The following is a 10,370-nucleotide window of genomic DNA, read 5'->3' on the forward strand; positions in this document are numbered from 1 at the left end:
CCTGTTCGAGGGCCTGGCGTCGCATAATGCCAGGTGACCGAGTGTCCACAAAGTCTGGCAAAAGCCACTTCTTCACCTGAACTGTCCTCCTGTGGGTAGAGTCTCCAGAGCTGGGGATCTCAACCTTTTTCAGTCCTTAAAGCATTCAGGCAAAAGTGAAAGACCCCCAACGACTCACCAACGTACCCTTCCATTCATTACCACACCCCCAAATCTCCCTCAGACTAAGGACGAAAATAATACTTGCAAAGCAGGTTATTAAATCATGCTACAAACAGCCACCCAGCACGCGCATACAACTGTGCACTGCAGTGCCGGGAGTGGGACCCAGCATAGAGGAAGGACTCCGAAGTGTCGTTTCCCTTCACACCCCCCAACCTCACAGGGAAGACGGAGAAATCCAACCAACTCCACAAACTATGACAAGGGCGAGAACAGACAGGTGCCTCACAAAGAAAGGGCTGTCAGAGGGCAGAGAGAGGACTGACCCATCCTGGCAGGCAGTGAAAGTGGAGCCTAGAAGGGTGAAGAGACTTTCATGAGTTAGAGAGAGGGACACGTATTGCAGGCAAAGGAAACAGTCTGAGCAAAACCACAGCACCAGGAAATGTCCTGGGAGGAGATGCAGCGGACAGCACATGGAACAGAGTGGAGAGGTGGAGCTGCTTACACTTAAGCTGTGAAAGGCCTTAACGGTGACATACGGCAGAGCACAGAAAACATAGTGGACATCTGCAACTTTTGTTTTGTCTGTCATCCTTCAACCCGACCCTCCCATCAGCACCCTGATCTTCCTTTTGGAGAATGCCCACTGGGTGGTCTTGGTGGTAAGGTTTCCTGCCAGTCGGCTCTGATGAATGCATGATCCCACCAGGAACATGACTCTTGCAGGAATGACCCCAGGAAGCAGAGACAAGGCAGAGATCGCTGAGGCAGCACAGTCCTAAACAGGTTGCTCCAGGCTCTCCTCAGCTGGACTCTGCTGCTGAGCTGCCCTTGGCTCCAGCCCATTTTCCAAGTCTGACTCTCCAGGTTTTCTGATCAGTCTGTGCACCATCCTTCCAATAGACTCCTTTTCTGTTTGAGCTAGCCAGAGTCAGCTTCTGCTGCTTATCACCAAGCCTCCTGACTGACACAGGACACACTGAAGCAGGAGAGGGACCTGATCAAAGCTGTGTTTGAGGAAGACAGCAAACAACAGTCATCAAGAGTATAGTCTGCAAATCACCCGAGCACAGTGGTCAAGCCTTTCAAAGTGGCTGTACCCTGGTGGGGCTCTTAGGCACATTAAAGTTTGAGACCGTCTGTTCTACACTGTACTATGGCCACACTGAATCACATATGCCCAGAACATGCCAAATTATTCCCAACTTTGGTCCAGCTCTGTCAAAATGAACATTTTGCCTTTCCAAATTCTCCTTTCTAAAATGCTGTTCACTCACCCTTCACAACTCAGCTCAAACGCCAAAGTCTCTGTGAAGATTTTCCTACTTCCCTTCCTTAGTGCTCCAAAAACCTGGAGTTTATTCCTCTGTTCCGGCCTCTTCTGCATTTTGCTTTGTATTCTGACTGGCTGCTTAGATGTCACCTCCGTGAAAGTTGGGACAGTTTCACTCATCTCTAACACCCCAGAGTCTAGTGATGTGCTGCGAATGTAGGATACTCATGCTGAACTGGAATGAACAAAATTTTTTAAATTAAATTTAAAAATTTTAAAACAACTACTGACCAGAACAGGGGCTCCTAGACAGGCTTCTTGAGTCAGGGCATCTCCCACCTCATTCCCACAGGGCAGGGAAGAGTACAGGAGGCCATGTCAGAAGGCCCAAGTTCAACTCCTGACTCCACTTCATGAGCCCAGTAAACCATGGGCAAATCATTTTATCTGTCTCTATGTCTTCATCTGCAAAATGGATATAAATGGATATAAAAATCAAGCGCCTCACAGCACTGTTAGGAAGACAAATGTATCAGAAGGACTTCTGTAAAGTGTAAGGCCTCGTAGGAATGTTCACACTTAGGAAGAAGCATTATTTCCACTTGTTGCTATGGGATGGTGAGGGCCTGAGCTAAGAAGACACCGGTTTAACAAGGCAGTTCCACATCTGGTTCAGTAGCCGGAGGAATTTCATCACTGTTCCAAACTAGACCCTGAACCCAACAGATCAGATGCAGAAGCCAGATTATAAGGGACATTTAGACATGTAATCATTAGCAATTCCAAAGGCCTGAGAGATGCAGAAAGAGTTCTGTTTTCCAGTTTCCAAGCCCTTCAATGGTTTAGGATTAGTTTCTAAACAGAGGTTCCCCAGAGAGCCTTACTTTGAGGCCCAGGCTCTGGGATCTGCTACTCTTTAAAAAATTCCATCATGTCAACAAAGTTTAACCCTTGAGGCTTGTGGTCCAGAAGTGGAACACTTTACCCTGTTCTGTGACTGCTCCTTTGTGTCCCATCCACCACCCCAGGAAAGCCCTTTCAAAAGGAAAAGAACAAACATTCCAAAACTGTATTCTAAAAAAGGGCCCTTGGTCCTAAGAGTCAACTTGCAAACTGTAGTTCCTCATTCATTCTCAGATAGAGTCAAAGAGAATGTTATTTTCTGCCCTCTTCCTTTTTTGTGCCGTAGCTCACTCAAGTCTTACAACACCTGTGACGCAGACATCCCCACTCCCCACCCCACAGCAGAAATTAAGGCTTACAGAAGTGTTGCAGGACCCAGGGGAAGTCACTTGAAGTGCCCAGCACAGGGCAGACCCTTCCTGATAAACACATGTGGTCTGAATGTGTACCTGAGCAGAGGATCCTGGGTCTCTCCAGCCTCAGCCCACCACTCCACCTTGTGTTCACAACTCTGAAGCCCGCTACATCAGATGGGGATTTGGCATGGAGTAGAGGAAAAGTACATGGGTTTTGGAGTTGGACTTGTGTGGACCGAGGTCACCATTTTATGACTTACTAGTTGTGATCTGGGTCTCAGTTTCTTCATCTGTAACACACCGCGGAATTGAAGAAAAAATTAAGAGCAAAAGACAATGTAGGTAAAGGGCCATCCATACACACGGTGTGAGGATAGGGACCTTGCTTACCCTGCTAGTGCTGTACCCAGAGCTCAGCACAAAACAGGTCCTCTGTAAGGGTCTTAACTGCAGGTCTAACCAGACATGGCGCTGGGCATGCAGCGGGTGCTGCCTACAGTGTGATTTCAAAACCTGATGAAGGATGGAAAAGTAGCAGTGACTGCAGAGACAGTCAGTAATTAATAAAGAATAAGACAGTCACCTTCACCTAGAGAACTGATGCACCTCAGGATAAATGATAGTACACCTGTAGGATCAAGATGAAACGGTCCCATATTTGTTATCAAATACACTGTATGTCTGTAAGAAGAATCACACAATGGAAAACAGCAATCACAAGTCAATTTCAGTCCTTCCCAACAAATAATCACGGAAAGCCCACCCAACTAGCTCAGAAAAACTACCACGATTGACTTTTAAAAGTTCAAAGGAAAGTATTGTGAGAAGTGAGGCTATTCATAACAAAAGGGCATTTCCTAAAACGTCTGCAGATGTTGGTGAAAGGTGGTCTGAAGAGAATCAGAATGAAAGGAAGCAACTTCCAGAACACTATTTATAGGAATGGAGAGCCCCAAAGAATTTTTATGCGAGGATGGAGGATGCACTGAAATTCTGGGGCAGCAAGGGCTGCCACCAAGACACCAAGAAAAGGAACCCAGACAGAAAAGAGTCCCACTGAAACAATGTAAAGCAAGAAGTCATTTTTCAAGTTCCCCAAGGCAGAGGGCTGAAAATAAGGAACTGTACCTTCAGGAGCAATTTTAAAAGTATAGAGAGCAAGCAAACCAGACAAAGGATCACTCTAAGAAACCAAAGGCAGCAGAGGAGTAAAACAGTCGCAACCACTAGGGTCCTGGGCAAGCAAAGGGAACATCAGAGGCACAGGAAGGGATTGCTCAGAAAGTTGGTGGCTGCCCACTGACTGTCCAGTGGTCTCAAGTATAGAAAAGAAACATGAGGAACCAGGAGGCCAGGACAGAGGGGTCTATACATGTGCATTGTTGGGGGGCTGGGGCAGCATCAGCCCTTAACTGGCATACATGTGGCAAAGAGACAGGCAGAATAAGGGACTAGAGTTCCAGACTCTAGCCGGAAGCTGAGAAGGACAGGCCCTCTCCTCCACACTGGTGGGGGAGTAAACGGGTACATCTAGTGAGGAGAGCAGTTTGACAGGATCTGTCAAAACCACAAATGAGCCAGAAGAGAATGTTAGTGCCTGCCCCTTCCTTTCACATGTTTTATCTCATTTGACTCTTACAGCACCTATGGTGTAGATATCACCACCCCACCCTGACGCACACTTCCGGTCATTTATCCTGCTCCAACACCTGCACATGTGTGAAATGAGGAATTTACACAGCTATTCGCCACAGCATGTTTTTCATAGTGAGACTGGAAACACCCTCAAATGTCCATCAAAGAGGGACTGGATGAACTACAGTGCATCCGTACAATGGAAAACCATGCAGCAGTGAAAAAGACTGGAAAGATCTCTAAGGTATGCTGTTAAGTGAAAAAAAAGGGTAAGCTGCAGAAGAACACAGCTTATAGCATGTTATTTGTGAAAAATAGAAAGGGGGGCAAAAATGAAAATCCATACTTGCTATTTGCTTCTATTTGCATTAAGTTTTGAAGGATGTAAAAGAAACTAAAAAATTAATAACTTGGGGTTGTGGGCCCTAAGCAGATGGTGACAGGGCTGGGGGCAAGACTTTTCACAGTACCCTTTCATACTTTTTATTTTGCCATATGAATGTATCACCTTTTTGAAAAAATGAAAATATTTTCCAAGTGGTAAGTTCCAATCACCACAGTAATTTATAACACTGGAAAAGTTTTAAAAAATGAAAGGGCTACAGCTGGCAGTGTGTAAGAGCTGTCACCCAGCTCTTCACTTGAAGAGTCCTTGACGAGAAACACGTACCAATGAACTGACTCCAAAGTGATCTGCTCATCTGTGTTCAGGGCAACAGTACTTATGTTAATGAAAAACTGCAAATGATGTAAATGTTCCACAGGGACATGGATAGGTATTTGCCCCCTCAGATGAATTATACTGGATCACAGGCAATTTATACCTCAACTGTTTCAACATACAGCAACCTGTAAGTGAAAATGCTGTAACATTTCACGTGCACGTTAATAAAGTTCAGACAAGAATCCAGCAGGATAGACAATTTGATATTCAGGGAGCGCTATTTGAATAAAGTTGCTTAAGAACTTCTTTTTTAAATTATGAAATTGAGGAAAGAAAAGATCTATTCGATACAGGAGCAAAAATACACTTTTTTTAAAATGCCAAGAAAAAATGCCAAGACCTGAGCTGAGTATGAGAATGACAGAAAAGACTGACATGAAAGGCAGGCAGCGCTCAAGAACATTGGACCAAAGGCCCAGGTGTGAATGCAACACGTTTGTCAAGGGCGAAACCAAACAGACCCAGGAAGAAGGAGAAACCCCAGGAGACTGGTTCAGTGGTCTGAGCAACCCTAGAAGATGTATCCCACGAAATGGAACCGGATGAGACCAGGTGCTAAAAACTGGCAGAAAATAAATAAGCTAAGAGCAGCAGCAGCTCTTTCAAGCCAAACACTAGCAACAGTGATATATATTCTAGTGTCAAGAAAAAGCTTACATCTTCAAACAGGGGTAAAAAGTAGATCTCTGCTTCACCTCACTGAGCAGTTTTTCCGAAGTATGACTCACTGGAGAGACATGAAGCCAATTTCTACCCGTCTCCTCGCCTCCCTGCCAGTGGTGTGCTGGCCACACCTTCCCTGACACAGGCTGGCCACTCCGATCTTCCCAGTGATGTGGACACCTCGACTAGGGGCCCACCCAACACCTCAACCTGAAGCGACTTCCTTTCCTCATTAGACACACTTTTACAGAGCGCCTCTCCAGTGCCTGACTGCTGGGAGAAGCCAGCAGAGGCCCAAGACGGTGTCACCCAAAGGCTCAGGAACAGCAAGTTACTCTGAAGCCTAGGGTACAGGGTGGGCTACCAGCAAGAGGACTGCATGAATGTAGGTATCTGACTTTGTGAGCCCTTCAGAGCCCACCAAGCAGGGACAGTGACTGACAGCTCAGCCCATCGGTGGACATCATCGTGGAGTTCAGAGCACCAAGGACAAAGACAAGAGCCCACAAGTTTTCAGAGAAAACGTGTCACACACAGAGGGTCAGGAATCAAAATGGTATCAGATTTCTCAACTACTGGAAGCTAGAAAACAATGAGGCAATGCCTTCAACCTAAAATTCTAAACCCACCCCAACTATCAAATTGGAGACGTCAGAATATACTTTTAGAGAGGTAAAGCCCCACAAATTTACCTCTAAAGTACACTTCCTTAGGAAGCTACTGGAGGATGTGCTCCATCAAAACAAGGGAGTAAAACAAAAAAACAAGAACTAGGGAACAAGGGCTTCAACATCGCCCCCGACCCCGGGTGATGGTTAAGGGTAGACCCAGGATAAGTGCGAAACAGCAGACCTAGACAAGCATCAGATGGGACAAAAAGAGGGAAGGCCCCAGGAGAGACATCAACAAGGGCGATAAAAGGAACTGACCGGGCTTCCCTGGTGGAGCACTGGTTGAGAGTCCACCTGCCGATGCAGGGGACACGGGTTCATGCCCCGGTCCAGGAAGATCTCACATGCCGCGGAGCGGCTGGGCCCATGAGCCATGGCCGCTGAGCCTGCGCGTCCAGAGCCTGTGCTCCGCAGCAGGAGAGGCCACAACAGTGAGAGGCCCGCATACCGCAAAAAAACAAAAACAAAACAAAAAAAAAACTGCCCACCAAACTGAGTTTCTGTCACAAGATTTAAGGCTGCATTAGTTACCGGAACATGGAAAGTAAGCAAGTGAATAAATGGGGCTACAATGAGCGTTAGGAAAAAACAAACAGCAACAAAAACCGCAGAGGATCTACCCAAGAGAAAAGAAAACATATGTCCACAGAAAAACCTGTACCCGAATGCTCACAGCAGCTTCATTTATAATAGCCAAAAAGTGGAAACAACCTGAATGTCCAACAACTGATGGATGGATAAACAAAACATGGTGCATCCATATAAGGGAACACCGTGCTGCAACACGGATGAACCTCAACGTTATGCTAAGTGAAGAAGGCCACATATTGTATGACTGCATATATATGAAATGTCCAGAATAGGCAAATCCATGAGGACAGAAAGTAAATTAGCTCACCGAAAAGTTGCTTCAACCTTCTCCACGGAGAACAGCTGCCTCTACTTGTCCACCACCCGCTCACTCCTGACTTCGTTCTGGTTTACCTGGCCTTGGACCACCTCATCTGACTGCTGTGTCAAAGGTGGATCTCCTAATTGCCAAATCCCATGAGTCCTTTCATGGCCTTGTCATCCTTGCTGTCTTCTACAGCACTATCTCCATCATCCACTAACTGCTCCTCAAAAAGCTCACTTCCCCTTAGGTTATTATGTTTCCCTCACCTGATCTGACCTCCGGTTCCATCTTCTCCTCTCACCTCTATACTCAACTCATCAATATGGGTGGGTGACTAGTCCTCAATCTCCATCCCCAGTTTTAACCTTCTATCTACCTCCCATTTCCTACTAGCACCTCAATTTCAGTCCATTTAAGACAAATTTTCATCACCTCCCCAAACCAGCTCTTCCTGCTAGCTTCTGAGCCCTCCCAATGCCCAGGATCAAAGCCTTAATGGGATCTTAGGATTCCACCTCTGCTCTGCCTTCAGGGCCAAGTTTCACTGAGGCCATGTCCTGTCACATCCAGCACCTTGCACAATGGCCACTTCTTATCCCCATCCCATCACCCTCTTAGGATCATCACCTCACATCCACACGGCTGCCTCCTAGAGGCTGGCATGTGCTCTCGAGGTGACACATACCCTCTCTCCCACACTACCCACAGCATCTCTTCTTCCTCACCCAACCAGCTCCTAGAAGCATCTGGGCTGGCCAGCTCTGACCTAACCCAACACCAAGGGCTGAGTCTAGTATAACTTAGAATCCTGCCTAGCTCAAGGTCCCTGGATTCATTCAGGCACCCCACAAATATTTAATTCTAGGTGAAAGAAACAAAATGCAAGGCCCTGGCCCTCATGGGGCTGATGTTCTGGAGGGAGATGGATGGGTAAGTTTTCAGGGATATTTGTGCCTGCAGACCACTGGCCTTCAGCCCACCCAACCTTTCTTTCCTCTAAGACCCACGTCCAGGGCCATCTCCTCGGTGTGGTCTTCCTGGTAAGCCAGCCTTTACCAAGCTCCCTCCACGCTTACTTTCACTAACTGCTCTGCATAACTGTGAGCTGTTCTATACTCAGCACTACAGTTTTACTATTATTCATCTCAAGCTCCACAAAGCCATAAAATTCTATCTTTCCTATGTTTTCATGTTCCCTACAGCTCTCACTTGAATACTTGTTGACCAGTGAAGACAGGGAGCCATTTTCCCCAAAATCTAATATGGAGCCCTGTGAAGCCATGGAACCACTGCGGTAGTTTCCGCAACATACAAATTACTCAGAAATCTATAGGGATAAGGTTAATACTTAACTACCAGGTACTTTAACACATTATAAATTAAGACAAATAAGAATCAGTTTTGGAATGGGAGTGCAAAATGCACGTGAATTTCTTGGTGTGAGGTTGCTAGTGGGCAGTTTAGGACATGCGCCTTACTGGCTGTGTAACCTTGGGTAAGTTAATGACTGCCTTGAGCCTCAGTTTCAGGGTCTACGAAGAGGGGATGAATGTAGTATAACAAGCAGTCTCTACCTGATGGAACTTGTTAAGGATTGAGGACATTAATGTGCAATGACTGCTTAACACGGTGCCTGGCACATTAAGTACTCAAAACATGTTAGCTGCCCTTAAGTTCCAAGAACCTCCCTCCCCCATTTGTCAACACATTTCTGTATTTCTGAGCATTCAGTGGAAAAGTCTGTAGTTAGACTTGGGGCATCATTTAAGGGTCTTACCACACTGCCTGTATGACCAAAATCAGAAAGTAAAGTCAGGCCAAGGGGTGAAATGTTACAGAAGCAAAATGGGAAATGGATTCTTTTCAATTAGCTGTTGCCACTATCTCTTCCCCTGGAAGAGAATCTTCTGCTGCCTCGGTTTCCTCATCTGTATAATGAGATTGTAGTCATCATACCTGCCTGCAAGGCTGTAGTGAGATCTTGGACATGAAAGCACTTTGTAAACTCAAGAGCACAATGCGCCTGAGTTACTGATTAAGAGTATGGGTTCTGGACAATCTAAAATGAGTGACCTTAAACAAGTTAACATCTTCTGGCCTCACTCTCCTGTAAAATGGGAGCAAAAAGAGTATCTATCTTAAGGGACTGTAGTAAGGAATAAGTGAAACAATTTAAGCGCTTGGGGCCTAGAATATCAGAAGAGCCCACCTATTCAGAGTTATTATTATGATGACTAACCTATTCACTGGACTCCTCGCCCCCAAGGAGCAGGTGAAAGCTTGATGGAGCAGCGACACCAACACTGGCCCAGGAACTGTGCTCCGTAACCAGCTGGGTGACCTTGGGCAAGTCGCTGACCCTCTCCAAACTTTGGGTTCCGTGATCACAAAATGATCCCTGTGCTCCTACCAGCTCTTCCTCTCCGCTGTTAAGGTCGCCGGAACAAAGGCCACCCGCTCCCCAGCCTGTCCCCGAGGGGCCACAGCTCAAAATTCCTGCTGCTCAACTCCCTTTGCAGCGCGACAGCAGGAGCGCCCGGGTCTCTATCCCGGAGAGATGCGTCCACACTCCGCCGCCACCGCTCGCTTCATCAGCAACTTGCTTCTGCAGCCGCTCGCTGCCCAAAGTTTTCCCAGGCGCCAGGAGACTCGGCCCTGTTTCAACCCCGGGAAGACCAGGGGTGAGGGCGCAGGGCCTGGGGTCCCGGCCCGGGGAACCCCAAAGCCGCCCACGCGGCCGGGAGTGGAGTGACAGGTGCGACGCGGAGCCACTGGGCGGGCAAGCGTGACCTCGCACCGCGCGTGTAGGAGCGCGAAGGAGGCAGCGGCCGCGCGCTCTCCTCTGGCTGCTCCCGCCAGGCCCCAGCGACGCCCCCGGCTCCGCGTTCCCGACCCCACGACCCTCGCTGCGCTTCCGGACACGAGGCGCCCGAAGCAGATCCCGCGGCCTGCCCGAGCGGAACGGCCGGGCGGGGCTCAAACCCACAGCGCCCGGAAGGGCTGGGGACAGCCGGGTCGACCGCGCCTGCAGGGTCTTCCCGCGCGAGACGGGGCTGCCGGGGGGTGGGCGCACGCGCACCCGCGC

General features: G+C 47.9%; 1 protein-coding gene across 1 annotated transcript in view; it reads right to left on the reverse strand.

Annotated features, from left to right (window-relative positions):
- The window catches only part of SREBF2 (sterol regulatory element binding transcription factor 2), a 60,626-nt gene that overhangs the window by 49,503 nt on the left and 753 nt on the right, over positions 1-10,370 (reverse strand). The window lies entirely within an intron of this gene.

Source organism: Neophocaena asiaeorientalis, unplaced genomic scaffold (genome assembly GCF_003031525.2).
Source record: "Neophocaena asiaeorientalis asiaeorientalis breed wild unplaced genomic scaffold, Neophocaena_asiaeorientalis_V1.1 scaffold242, whole genome shotgun sequence".
NCBI lineage: Eukaryota > Metazoa > Chordata > Mammalia > Artiodactyla > Phocoenidae > Neophocaena > Neophocaena asiaeorientalis.